Source organism: Thalassophryne amazonica, chromosome 16 (assembly GCF_902500255.1).
Source record: "Thalassophryne amazonica chromosome 16, fThaAma1.1, whole genome shotgun sequence".
NCBI classification, from domain to species: Eukaryota; Metazoa; Chordata; class Actinopteri; order Batrachoidiformes; family Batrachoididae; genus Thalassophryne; species Thalassophryne amazonica.
This window is the reverse complement of record NC_047118.1, coordinates 64119100-64132970: the sequence shown is the minus strand read 5'-3', so window position 1 is coordinate 64132970 and position 13871 is coordinate 64119100. Positions and strand designations below refer to the sequence as shown.

General features: G+C 38.9%; 1 protein-coding gene across 2 annotated transcripts in view; it reads left to right on the top strand.

Moving 5' to 3' along the window:
- Positions 1-13871, top strand: part of tex2 (testis expressed 2) — a 159208-nt gene that overhangs the window by 44277 nt on the left and 101060 nt on the right. The window contains exon 1 of one of the 2 annotated variants that reach the window (XM_034191026.1): positions 12360-12466. The exons of the other annotated variant lie outside the window; for it this stretch is intronic. The gene's annotated coding sequence lies outside the window, so the exon portion shown is untranslated. Of the gene's footprint in view, positions 1-12359; positions 12467-13871 lie in introns of those variants that run through there. 2 annotated transcript variants of the gene reach the window in all.

Genomic DNA, 13871 nt, shown 5'->3' with positions numbered 1-13871 from the left:
TTTATAAAGTGAAATATCAGATATATGTTTTAGTTTTAAAGTAATGCACTAATTGTGAAGGTTTTAGTGTGTACATGCTGTGCCCAGCAGTGCATTATGGGTACCTCAGTACATTCACGACAGAAGAAATGCATTTGAGAAGCTCTGATCAGGCTCCACACGGACAACAGCATTAACCTCTTTGTATATTGTGCCTAAAAGTCTCGTGAATATATTCTCAGGGTTTATAGACATTGATATTGTGTTTGTTTTATGTAAAAATGCCAGAAGCAGCTCAGGTTGCTTATGCATTATTTTCAATTAGAATCATAGCAATCGATTCCTGTTTGCTATTAGAGTCCTGCTTATGTCAAACACTGTCTGTTGTCTTTGTTCCAGAGTAATATATATAAGATGTCTGAAATTCAGTTTGCATTTATTAAATTCCACGCATCTTAAACGTAGCAGACAGGGATTATCTGAAATTTTGTTTTGGCAAGATTTCACGGTCTCTACTGCAACCTACTGGCCAGTAGTGTCCGTGGCAGTATTCGCCCTAGTACTGAGCGTCCAGTAGTTGGCAGTGTTCTATTTATTTTGACACCTTATATCAGACGGTTATCTAATTACAACTTGGCTTTTTTTTTTTTTTTGAAAATGCCTATTTTTTACAAATAAAAAATGGCATATTTTACAAAAGCACATTTATCTGTAAACACCAACACACGACACACCTCACATTAATGTGTTGGTTTACATAGAATGAATGAGTAAACCAATCAGTGTTAGCGGAGGCACATTTTACCCATAATCCTTTGCCATCTGTCTGTGTTTGTTACAAAACTTCAGAATTAATGCATTATTCAACATTAAAAGATATATGTAATATTTTAACTTTGTACAAATGACAGAATTGACATTAATGGAGTTATTCTATCAGTATTAATTTTATTTATAAACCAAACTATAAGTCAGCACTGCTTTATTTTCCAAGACCTCCACCTCACAGCAACGCTGTTATTGTGTAGAGAGTTGAGCTTTGCTGAGGGCAGCAGAGGGCAGGGCACTCAAAGACAGAAGTGCTGAGTCACTGTTTGGGTCTGTAGTCGCCTTTGATGCTACCAGAAGCGATTGTGGTGTTAAAACTCAAAATCAGCTTATTAGTAGTTGCAAGTGTACCGGAGATTATACTGGAAGTTATCGGTTATCTGTAGCTTCCGATAAATTTGTGGGCCCCCTGGACGCCTCGCTGGAGAGGTGTTCCGGGCACGTCCCACTGGGAGGAGGCCCCGGGGAAGACTCAGGACACGCTGGAGGGACTACATCTCTCAGCTGGCTTGGGAACGCCTTGGGGTTCACCCAGAGGAGCTGGGGGAGGTGTGTGTGGATCGGGAGGTCTGGGCGGCTTTGCTTGAGCTGCTGCCCCCGCGACCCGACTCCGGATAAATCGGAAGAAAATGGATGGATGGATGGACTATTAAAGAATATCCAAAGACTAGGATGACTAACCTTGCCATCATCAACTGCATTGGTGTAAATTATATATTTGGGTAGAAAGCAAAATTTAATGTGCATATATATTATCAGAATCCCACCAGTCAGCACTGGCAGATCTCAAGGTGCAAGTACATTCACTTTTTTCTTGAACGTTTAACTACAAGAACCCTGGTGAAACAGGTCAACACAAAAGGGGGGGGTGCATGTTTGGCTCATGATCTACAAATTAGTACCCCGGATTCACAGCGATTGACTTAAGCCGCTGTCCTACCAAACAATCATGTGGATCACATTACAGAATCAGTTTTTTTTTTGTTTTTTTTTGCTGTCTTTTTTTAACTGATCGCACAAATGTCGAGAGAGTTTCCTGAAAAACACATCTGGAGAGCAAAATATATTCCAGGAGGGAGAAGGTAGGAGGCAATGTCTGTCTTTTGTTATGCCGATGGGAGTCCAAATCTGTCAGGTAGACGTCAGATTCTGATGTCTGATTCCATTTATTGAAAGCTCTGAATGGTTCTGACACAAATGCTGCGGTTTTGCCACACAATTATAGATTTATAAGTTAACGGATATTTGGCTTTTCATCATTGTGTTGGCCTTTTTTTCAGTGGCGTCATTAAAAAATTCAAGTCTGGAAATGGTTTTTGTTTCCCAGGCCCTACTGTTATCAGGGAAATACTGCACCTGGCTGCTGTGGTATGCCAAGATTTTGATTAAAGAGCACGAAAATTGCACAGCAATACAGTTAATGTTGGAAGAAAGATCTTTATAAGGCGAAGAAGTCAGATGTGACGCTCTTGGGCTGGTGTGGATACAGGTGGTCTGCAGTTGTAAGATTTATTTATTTATGCATAATAGTAGAAAGTTTGTAATCTAAAAAGTAGGGCTCTTGATCCGAAGTTGATGTTTACTCTACAAATGGGTTCTTCTCATACTGCCAATGAAAAGACTGGTTAATTGTTATGGTTGACCCAGGATCTGAATGATAAGACCCAAAATACAGACAACCTGGAGACAGAGAGGGTTTTTACAGTTTATTTTGATGAGATGTAGGCAGGGTTGGCTGGAGTGGTCTGGCAGCAGAGAACAGGAACAGCCAGTGGTGGGCACAGTTCCGCTAATCTGCTAACTGCTAATTATCAAAGCTAATGTTTTCATTAGCAGATGAGCTTTCCAGATAACTTTGAAAACCATCAGCGGACCAATTAGCTCCCGATAAATTTAGTTCTGATAACCCAGTATCTCCAAAACCATAAATTTTTTGTTGAGGCCAACATGTACTTGGCTGTCAAGTGGACCATCAGTGTGCAAAATATGAAAGAATTTGAACAAACTGTTTTCATTTTATTGATGAAAGACTGTGCATTTCCGAATATGGTTTCCTTTAAATCTTCATTTTCAACTGCATTTTTCTCCATTTAAAAAAAGAAATACTTACTGGATAGATATATATATATATATATATATATACACTCAACAAAAATATAAACGCAACACTTTTGGTTTTGCTAATTTTGAAAAATTAAGTGTATAACTGCGTAATCTGGGCATGAATGACTCACTTCTGTTGTTTTTGTATGAAGTTTTCATTCAAGTTTTCAAACCAGAAGGATTTAAAAAACCTTCAAATTTGCAAAAATTCCACGGGAGAAGGACTGAGTTTTTTCCCGGTCAGTGGAAAAAAAAGTAGTATACAAGTATAAAATCCATCCATTTAATTTTTTGCATAATCTCTGTCCAGGTGACAGCTCAACAGAAAACAACATGCCTAAGTAGCTTCGCTTCATGTTCGATCCCAGATCTGAGGATGAACGTACACCACACACCATCACCCAAATGAATTTGGAGTGCTTGCATGGAGTTACAAATGGACAGGCAGGTGTACTAACATTTTTTCCACCAGACGAACATCCAAGTCATCAAATTGCAGACTGCAGTGACTACAATGTTGCCTTGTGAAGATGTCACAGGTGTAATACATAGTGAAGCTTTACTACCCACAATGAAAGAGCTGGCTTCTGATCACCAATCATACACTGCACTTTTTGTCAGCTGCAACAAGTCCTTTGGAGCACAACTGTGTATAGCATTTGTCAATCACCACAAGAGATCAGACGGTGTGCTGAATGGTTGAAGTACAGAGTGGGTCGTATAACTGCAAGCAACCTGTATACGGCAACACACAAAATGAAGGGATCATCGCCAGACTATTCTATCAGTCAACAAAATACCTCCATCGAGTCTGTGATGAATTATGGCCCAACAGCCTTTTCACCTGCCATCCACTGGGCTCAGTACAAAGAGGGAAGTGCACTTAGGTCATTCAAGAAGATCATACGAGAACAGCACACCAAGGTCGAGGTACATGGATGTGGACTCTGTATGACTGCCGAAACCATAATTACTGCTTCACCAGATGCAATGGTCACCTGTCATCATGGCACCTCATCAGTGGAAGTTCAACATCCACACAAGTACAGGAAGAATTTTCCTTGATCCGATGCATCCATATTACACCCACGTTCAGGCACAGATACTAGTTACCAACAGTAAAAAGATTTTTTTTGATGTAAAAACTCTTTCCCCACATAATAAGTTCCACTTCGAAGAAGCTTCATTCAATCCATTGTTCATGGAAGGAGTTGTTGAAAAGGCGACACGCATTCAAGAACATCATCATCCCAGAACTCCTGGAAGGCTCTGTTAGGAAAAGTATCACTGATGATCCCAACAACAATGTTGCTTCTAGTGACCCAACAATAAATGAAGGCATTGCATCTAGTGAAAGTAAACAGACTCCTATATCGACCACAGAATATCCTTGCCAAGTTTGCAAGCAGGAATGCAGTGAGGAACTACCCTCACATGAATATGAGCATTTGTTGTGACAAGTGTGACAACTGGTATCACAGGGTGTGTGTTGGCATTAAGGGACAGAACGTTTCCTCAAAACTTAAGACTTTCTTTATTGTCATTGCACAAAAACACACAGTGAGTGTTTGCTTAGCTACCAGTGCACACACCAAAAACAAACAAGTTATAAATACCTATAAGACATAGCTATACTCAACAAAATATAAACGCAACACTTTTGGTTTTGCTCCCATTTTGTATGAGATGAACTCAAAGATCTAAAACTTTTTCCACATACACAATATCACCATTTCCCTCAAATATTGTTCACAAACCAGTCTAAATCTGTAATAGTGAGCACTTCTCCTTTGCTGAGATAATCCATCCCACCTCACAGGTGTGCCATATCAAAATGCTGATTAGACACCATGATTAGTGCACAGGTGTGCCTTAGACTGCCCAATTTTGTGAACAATATTTGAGGGAAATGGTGATATTGTGTATGTGGAAAAAGTTTTAGATCGTTGAGTTCATCTCATACAAAATGGGAGCAAAACCAAAAGTGTTGCGTTTATATTTTTGTTGAGTGTATATATATATATATATATATATATATATATATAGTGTTTACATATATATATAACTTTTTATGGTGCCATCTTGAAAAATGCTTTTTCCAAGACTTTTTGTTAACAAATAGTTTCTAAAACCTTCTCATTAAACATGTACCTGTAGTACTTTACTTGAACCATTGTTCGTAAAATTAATGAATTTTGGGGGTCTTGGAGTGCTCGGATCATGTGTGTTGTCATCATCCTGTCAAAAAGAGCACCCAAAAATCGACAAGGAACCAAATTTTGTTGAACTCCTCAAAAAGTGTATGATTCCCAACCCCCACTCCTTTATCCATCAGCGGCAGAAAATAAATGACTTAAAAAGGTCTTTGTGTATTTTCAAGCCCAGACTCGAGACATATTCATTTTCTGCTGTTTACATTTAATGATGATGTATAATTGCACAAAATTGTTTGAGGGTTTGGTTTTTATTAGCTTTTTAATGATTTTTTTTTTTTTATTTTATATGTGAAATGTTGTATTGTAGTTTTACTTCTTGTGTTTACCTTCTTCAGTGCTTTGATTTTTTTGAAAGCACTACATAAAATTATTATTATTATTATTATTATTAATATGCATATCTCACAGTCATGAATGAGTGAAGCTCGTCAGCATCTCACCATGTCATTTAGGTTCATCAGACTTTATTTTGAGTAAACGCTTCAGGGGAGCATTAGCATGGCAAAAACCTTTCAGCATCGCCCCCCCCCCCCCGATCCCCACGTTTTTAAGCTTTTTTTTTTTTATTTGCCTCTCACATACTTGGAAAAGCTCCTCACCATCTAACCATGTCCTTTAGGTCCTTCAGACTTTTTTCAGTAAAATGGTTTCTTGGGAGCATGAGCATGACTAAAACCTTTTAGCTTCTGGGGAGCTCCGCCCCACCTTTTTAAGCATTTTCTTTATTTTGCCTTTCAGCTTCTGGAGGGGCTCTGCCTCTCATACTCTCCACCATTTTAAGCATTTTTCTTTTCTTGCTTTTCAGCTGATCCCCCCCCCCCCTAATTACAGTCCTCTTAACCCCCTGCCACATTAAGCATTTTTTTTTAATTGTAGATGTAAATTAATATTCAAAGTTTTCAGCTAGTTGACAGTAGGGCTATAAAATATGGCCAAATTATCGTATCTCAATATTGTCATATAAATTGTCATGTAAATGTCACTTATATCCATGCTGTCCATATTCGTGAGTCGCTTAGGTGGGTAGGGAGAGTTCCCATGGGATAAAAAAGCTTTTCAACCTACCATCCCTGGTTCTCAAGACCAGGCACCTAAGTGGCTCGACTCTCTCTCTCTCTTTTTTAAAGATATTTAGGTGTACCTTAGTAAACACTAGTAGAGTTCCACCTTATATTTGGAATGTATAATAGAAGATATACCTTAATGAATTTTCATATCAATATGATTATGATATATGATATGACTATGAACTGACACAAAGTGCAGCAACAGTGAAAATTAAACATTCTTAAACTAAACAGTAACAATACCACACTCATTTTGCACTCATCATAAGGTTAGGATACTGTGCCCTCCAAAAGTATTGGAACATTTGGAATTTCACACATTTTAATTTGTTTATGCCATTTTAAATACAAAAAATACAAAAAAAATAAAGAATTAAAATTTATAAAATTATCTACCTCAAACTCAAACTGAAAGCAAATCTCTAAAACGTGATAAAACCTGTAAATAATAATCAGTTTTATTGCTAGTTTTCTTTAGACAAGTCAGGGGATTGAAACATGAACATTTCCATGTCCCTGAATGTGTCTTGGACTTTATTTACATCAGTTATGAAGAAATACAAAAGTTTTTTTTGTTTGTTTTTTTTTTTTCACCAAAACATCAAATCTAGGCTTTCATCTCAAATGTACTTTCTGTCAAATTGTAGCTGAAGTTTCAGGTCTTCTTTTTAAGAAAATTCTCCTCTGCACCACTTCATCAGGAAGCTGGATTTTATTTTTAATTCATTTATATCAAGTTGTAGAGATTTGCTTTCAGTTTGAGTTAAGGAAGATGATTTTAGAAAAAAAATATCTTTGAAATGGAATAGTGAAATACCAAGTGTTCCAATACTTTTGAGGGCAACTGAGAAACACTGAGGAGCAGCATCTTACATCTCATATATACTGCAGCAGATAAGAGAATATTTAGAGTGGAATCCTGCAAATGGTGATACAAACATCAAATTTGGCACAAATAATCCATAGACATTAACTCTTTAAAAAAAAAAATCTGATTGGACACTTGAATTTTCAAGAGGCAGCCAGGTAGGGGTCAAATGAAGAATTACCAGGGGTCTAAATCAGGAGTGGGCAACTTGTTCCAGAAAGGGCCAAGAGGGTGCAGGTTTTCTTTGCAGCCACTGATTCCACCAGGTGATTTTACTGATTAACTGATTCCATCTGCTCAAAGTGATATTAATCAGTGAAAGTTGCCCACCCCTGGTCTAAATTAAAAGATGCCCCAATCATATTAAAAACTACACCACATCATTTGCCTGATCATGATTCCAAAAAGGTACAGTTTGGACAATCTGTGCCTGAATGTTATGCAGTTATGAGGTAAAAGCAGCAAGAATGGTGACAAAGGTCAGTTTCAGTTTGTAAGGGGTCAAAAGTTAAAGTTCCTCCATTAATTTAGCTCCAGCTGTATTTGTGCAGACTTTGATGCTTGTATCACCATTTGAAGGATTGTTTCAGTTATCTGCTGCACTAATAAGCCAACAGAACCAGCTGCTGTCTGTTAGTTTAAAGATGTGTATATAAGCCACCCGAATTAAAGGAGAAATGCTGCTTTTAACAACCTGGAACTCATTTCTGGCATAAAATACGGTCATTTACTCACCAGTATAAGTTTGGTTTCATTAGAAGTCCATAGTTCAAACAATGTGTTCAGTTCAAATCTGGAGCAAACATTTTTCTTCTTCTACTAAGTTGGATTAGAACTTTTTGTTTTACACAGCACCAACTACTGGACATGAGGAACCTAGCAGTCAATGTGACACTGATTTGAAAATGCAGGTCTTTCAACCAGACGTGTGGTGTTGTGACACGTCAGTCATCTGTGTCCAATCAGATTTCAGGAGAGTCCAGTGAAACCCCGGCCTCCGCTCTAGCTCCACCCATGCCAGCAAGTGTTTGACATTTGAACATTTCCTTTTTCACTGTGAGTGAGAATTCAGCACTTCCTGTTTGAGTGTGAGCTGCCACTGAGTTCCCATGAGATTCCATGGGATCTTGTCTGTCAATCCAGGAAATGTTTGATATTTGAACATTTCCTGTTTTACTGTGGATTTGAAAATTGACACTTCCTGTTTAGGATGCCCTGTACCATGAGTGAGCTTTGCGCCGCTGCGCGATGCTTCGCTCATATTATTATTATTATTATTATTATTATTATTATCATTGTTGTTATTATTATCAAATTTTAGATTTTTTTTTTTTTTATTCAATGCATGAAGAATGGGAATGAAAATTAAAATGTTGCATTTATATTTTTGTTTTGTTGAGGAGACCACAGAATTAAAATCAGCGGCAGCTTAGCAGCTTGTAATGTAGACAAATGATCATGTTTCATTATTTCTGCTCTGAGAGACGTTCAGACAGCAAATGATGTCAGTTAGTAATTTTGACATCCATAATTATAGCTTAATTGATCATGTTTTGAGAAAGCAGCACCCCTATAATTTAAAAAATAAAAATAAAATAAAAAAAGATGTACATGAGTGACAGGAGGGAAGAGGAATAATAATAGTAGAAAAGATGAATGCTTCACTGTTGGCATGGTAACCAACAGATCATCTGCATGGACAGGTTTGATGTGTAGATTCTGACTTAGTGAGGTGAGGAAAACCGGTTTGATCCGGTGTAACTGCGTGAGCGCTTTTTATCTTCATGGCTGTATATTTTTTTTATTTTATTTCATTCTCTTTCCTGTGAGAGAGCTGCACGATGCAGAATTCTGATTCTGATCGCAGACGCTCTTCTCTTTGATGCTGCCGGATTTTTCTGTCAGCTTGTGATTTTAAAACCCTGTAGCTGTGCAGTGGGAGGTTTGAGCACATGTCTGAGATAGAAGGGCACAAAGAGTGCAAACCTCCATCATCTTGCAAAGGTAAAAAGAGCTCCATGGAAAGGGCTCACCATGACGCCACGCCCACATTTCAAAGTATCAGGCATGTAGTGAAAAATGCAAACCACCTCACTAACAATAAAATATCTAATCTCATTTGTCATTCTATAAAATTACCATTTTTCCTGCATATTAACAGCAATCAAATCACTTCTTCCCATCTTTCAGCCCAGTGTCCTTACCAAATTGGATCACAATTGGAGTAGGTGTCCCATAATATATCTTATGTGCATAGTTTGCTTGGAGTCCAAAGCGATCACAAGCACATACACCCCCAGCAGGATTGCTAATTACAGGTTTGATTAAATGTACAAGGTGATGACACAATACGTCCACTCCGGCTCAATAGCGACAGCTAATAACTAATAACAAAGCTCAGTCCTTTTCAGGTCCTGAGCTGAGGCCCATTTAGTGTCATTGATATTTGGACCTGAGGGTACAAATACACCGTGTTACAAAAACTGTATTTTTTACAACTTTAAATGCCATAAAACCAGAATCAATGGAGAATGTCTTAGCCATGCTTTATAATCTCATATTACACTTTTTAAATTTTATTTTTGGAGAGAACAAACACAGTGTCAAATCAAAACAACATTAGATTCTTAAATTTTTCTTTTTTACAGAAGAGAACATACAGTGTCTCTGCACAAAATGGACAAATGAATAAAAAGAGAGGAAAAAATAATTAAAAAATTTTTTAAAGTACAAAATTAACATAATCCATTGAGTATAGGAATCATAAACTGGTGTGTTAACTGAACTCTTGTGATGACTTGAAGCATTCAATGAAATGATTTTGATTTGTGGGAAAAAACCTTACCTTTAATAGTTTAAAGACATATTTCCGACATAAAGAAATGACATAAGATCCTTAAGCCATAAAGAAACAGGTGGAGATTGGGTGACTTCCAGAGGAGTAAGATACGACCTTCTCGCCAAAAGGGAAGTCAAAGCAAGTATCATATACCTATAAATGATACACCAACGTTGATTGGATAAAACACTAAAGAATAAATAGCAATACACCCTTTTCGCGGACGGGTAATATTTTTCATACCACCTGAGTAATCAGCCAATCAGAAAACAGCGGTTGGAACTTGAGGTGGATGGATGATGAAAGAAGCAAAAACACATTCGCAATTTATTCGATATTTTGATTAATTTCTTCATTTACAGCAGCTTCATCAAACAGATGTACTTGAATGATTATCAGCACGACGGCGAGCTTACAGGCTAACCTCCGCTAACACTAGAAGACAGTTGCCAGTTATTTGAGTGCATTTGTTTAATAAAGCTGCTGTAAATGAAGAAATCATCAAAAACTCATCAAAATATCGCTGTAAATTGCGAACGTGTTTTGCTTCTTGCATCATCCATCCACCTCAAGTTCCAAGTGCTGTTTCCTAAGCGAGGCGGAAAAGAATTGTACGTGACACCGGTCGGCAACACCGCGATTGCTCTCACTGCCCTCCGATGCGCTTACTGAGTCTGCGGGCTCGGTAAGCGCCACAGCGGGCCACTCACACCGCCCCCTGTCTGCTGTACCGAGCTGCATGCAGCAACAGGTCCAGAGACTACGCTCGCTGTTTTGATACGCAGCGCCCGCTGCATGGCCTCGGTAACCGCAGCCGCAGAGCTCCGTGGCCATGATTTGGATTCTTTGCGGGTCCCGCATCCATACCCCCAGAGGCAGTGAGCGAAGGGAGAGCATGCGCATTGTGTTCTGCGTGCATTTATTATTTATAGGTATATGATAAAATCGTTATCAAGTTGTTTTACCTCGGCCTCAGGATGTATGGTTTTCTTCAGGGTGTATAAAGCCATATTCATTGGTGAACAACTTGATAACTGATAGTATTTCATATTGTAAGGAAGGTATCTTGAGGGGAACAAATGGAACCCCAGATATATTAATGATAGACTATATTACCCGTTTTAAAATTGTTCTTCAATGGGATAATAAAGCAAGTTTAGGATTAGGGTACATATACATCGGGACATGATGCAAGGTGTGATACATAACAGACATGTAATAAGATGTTTATCACATATTACAACAAAAATAAAGAACAAGAACCATATAATTATCATCAACTCCATTTGTCAAGTTCCACCGGAGAAAGAACAAGGAGCCCCTCTTCTCCTTCTTGGTTCCACTCAGCCATTTAGTGAACAAGTTTACATCCCTCTCTGTTTTCCTGGTGGTGTTCTTGTTCTTATGTCTCTTTATAAAGTCATGACTGTCCTCTTCACCAACTTCTTGGTGTCTCACAACTTCAATGTGAGACTCAAGCTGTAGAATTCTCTCTGATAAGAAGGCTCCTGTTTGGATGAAAAGCGGGGCGATACAAAGCCTGGTATTTTCAATGTCTTTTTTTGTATGGCCCTGTTTTAACGTTTGTATCGCCCTGATTTTATGCCACAGTTTCCAGGACAGTAAAATTGATAGTAAAAATGTATGATTTATCAGCCCTATTTTATCTTGTATTTCATGAGGGCTGGTTTTTGAGTATAGGGCATATTTTTGTTGTAATATGTGATAAGAAACTGATACATGTAAGTTGACCTAACAGAGGGCAAAATAACATTAGCTAATAACAAAAATGGGTAAGTGACAAATACATTAAGAATCTTATCGCTATGATATTTTAACCTCTGGGTCCAAATATCGTCCATGCCCCAATCTCATCCAATACCAGTGATTAGCCCCAGATACTATAGCATGAAGTGGATCAGAGTCTACAATTCCTCCTGCCTCCACATCCAACGTTGGTTCCCGTTTACAGCTGCGTGGACTGGGACAATACAGATGAAATGACTTGTGTCCAAGGACACAGACTAGTAGCATGAAGGACACACCTGGAACTGAACCCTGGTCTTTAGGTTGCTCCAATCCCACAGAGCCACTTACTCTGCCTCATATATATTGCAAAGAATAAAGACTGTAAAGAAGAAGAAAGAGGGGAAAATTGCCGAAGCAACTGAGCAAAACTTGAACTGCATGACAAGCTGGCTACAGAAGACATACAAAGACAAGTGCAGTGGACCAGAAGCTGTGAGGCAGACACTAACAATTACACATGTAGTTGTCTAGAATACAGCATCGGTAGAGTTCTCAGTTGCTAACAGGAAACAGGTGAGGAGCAGACCAGCTCTTGGTTGCCAAGGCGACCAGTGGAAGAGACTGAAATCCAAACAGTGGTTTGGAACATGACGTGTTTGATTTTATGCGGACCAGCCTCCGAATGTCATATTTAGACATCAAAACCTCTTTTGCACTCGCACTGAAAGCCGTGTTTCCTCTTGTGTTATTCTGTTCTGGTTTTATGTGGCAACAGAGGACTGAGGCATTGAAAAAAGAAAATCGGTCTGTGGAGGTCGTAAATATTTTGAACATGCAGTAACATTAGTATTGATGATGCAGCTTTCTGACAGCCAAGTAAGCAGTATGTAAAGTCAGTTTTATGGCCTAATTTACAGATTAAAGGCTTCCTATTTAAAGAGACTATAACACGGAATAATGTGTGGACATCACTCACAACTGGCATTTGTTTTTGACTTATTGGAAAATGGTCAACAGCATGTCCTTTTCCTCTATGACTGTCTGCCTGTCCTCCAGCTCGGGCTTTAAGCCATCTGACTGGTGTTATGGAACTAATGACTCGACACCTCAGAGCTATTTCAAGACCTGTGCTGATGTGGCTTCCTGGTTGTCAGTGGGGTTGGAGTTTGCGTCACTACTGCTGTGGGTCGGTGAAAGTGGATGTAGGTGTGTAGAGGTGGCCTAAAACCTGAACCGCCGCCATCCACATCTTACTTCTTATTTTTCATGTAGTATTTGTTTTAAAGGTGGACTATATTTCTATAGTACTTTTCCATCTGATGCAGAGGCTCAAAGTGCTTTAAAATGATGCCTCACATTCCCCCATTCTCACTCTCTCTCTCATTCATACACACACACACACACACTAAGGGTGCCCTGATACTTGCACGACTTTGATTTGCACACTTGCACGCACTCTGCCGTGCAGGAGAGTAAACGTCGCAAACCATTGTAAACTGTGTGCGGCTTTGTGCAAGTGCCCAAAGAAAATTTTGAAATGTTCAAAATCTCTGTCATGCATTAATTATGTGAACTTCACGTAAACATTGCGCAAACAATTAAAAACACTGCGTATGAATGTGAATGATTGCGTCAGTGCACTGCATCCCAGCGCAGCTCATCTGATTATGACGAGATGTTAAATCATAAAATCAAAAACATACTTTTACGGCTGCTCATAAGAAGGAATGAACATGCAACTGTTATACCAAGCCATTACAATATAAACATTACAAATAATTACCTTTTAGACGGTTCCAAATGTGTTCTCCACCTTATGAAGCAGGAAAAAGAGAGAAAAACCTCCAGCTGAAATGGTCCTCTGTGATTCCGGAAGCGATTAGACGTGTTTTCAACATCCAAACTCTGAGAGAAGATGATTAATGCGCTACAGAATAATTATTTTATATATGCAGCATCCAGCGGAACAATGCACGGCATCCAGCTGGGAACACAGCAGGTGGGATTGTGCACAAGAGTGAGGAGCCCAAATCCGTGCAAGTGTCAAGGCACCTTAATGCCAGCGTGCTGCCATGGAAGGCACTCAACTGCAGCCTGGAACCACCTTGAGACAAAGGACCTGGCTCAAGGATAGTGAGTTTCCTGTGTGACTGGATTTCAAACTAGGGATGGGTTGTAATCGTCAACTACAATGAGCTAACATCCGACAAGCTGTAGTGGGC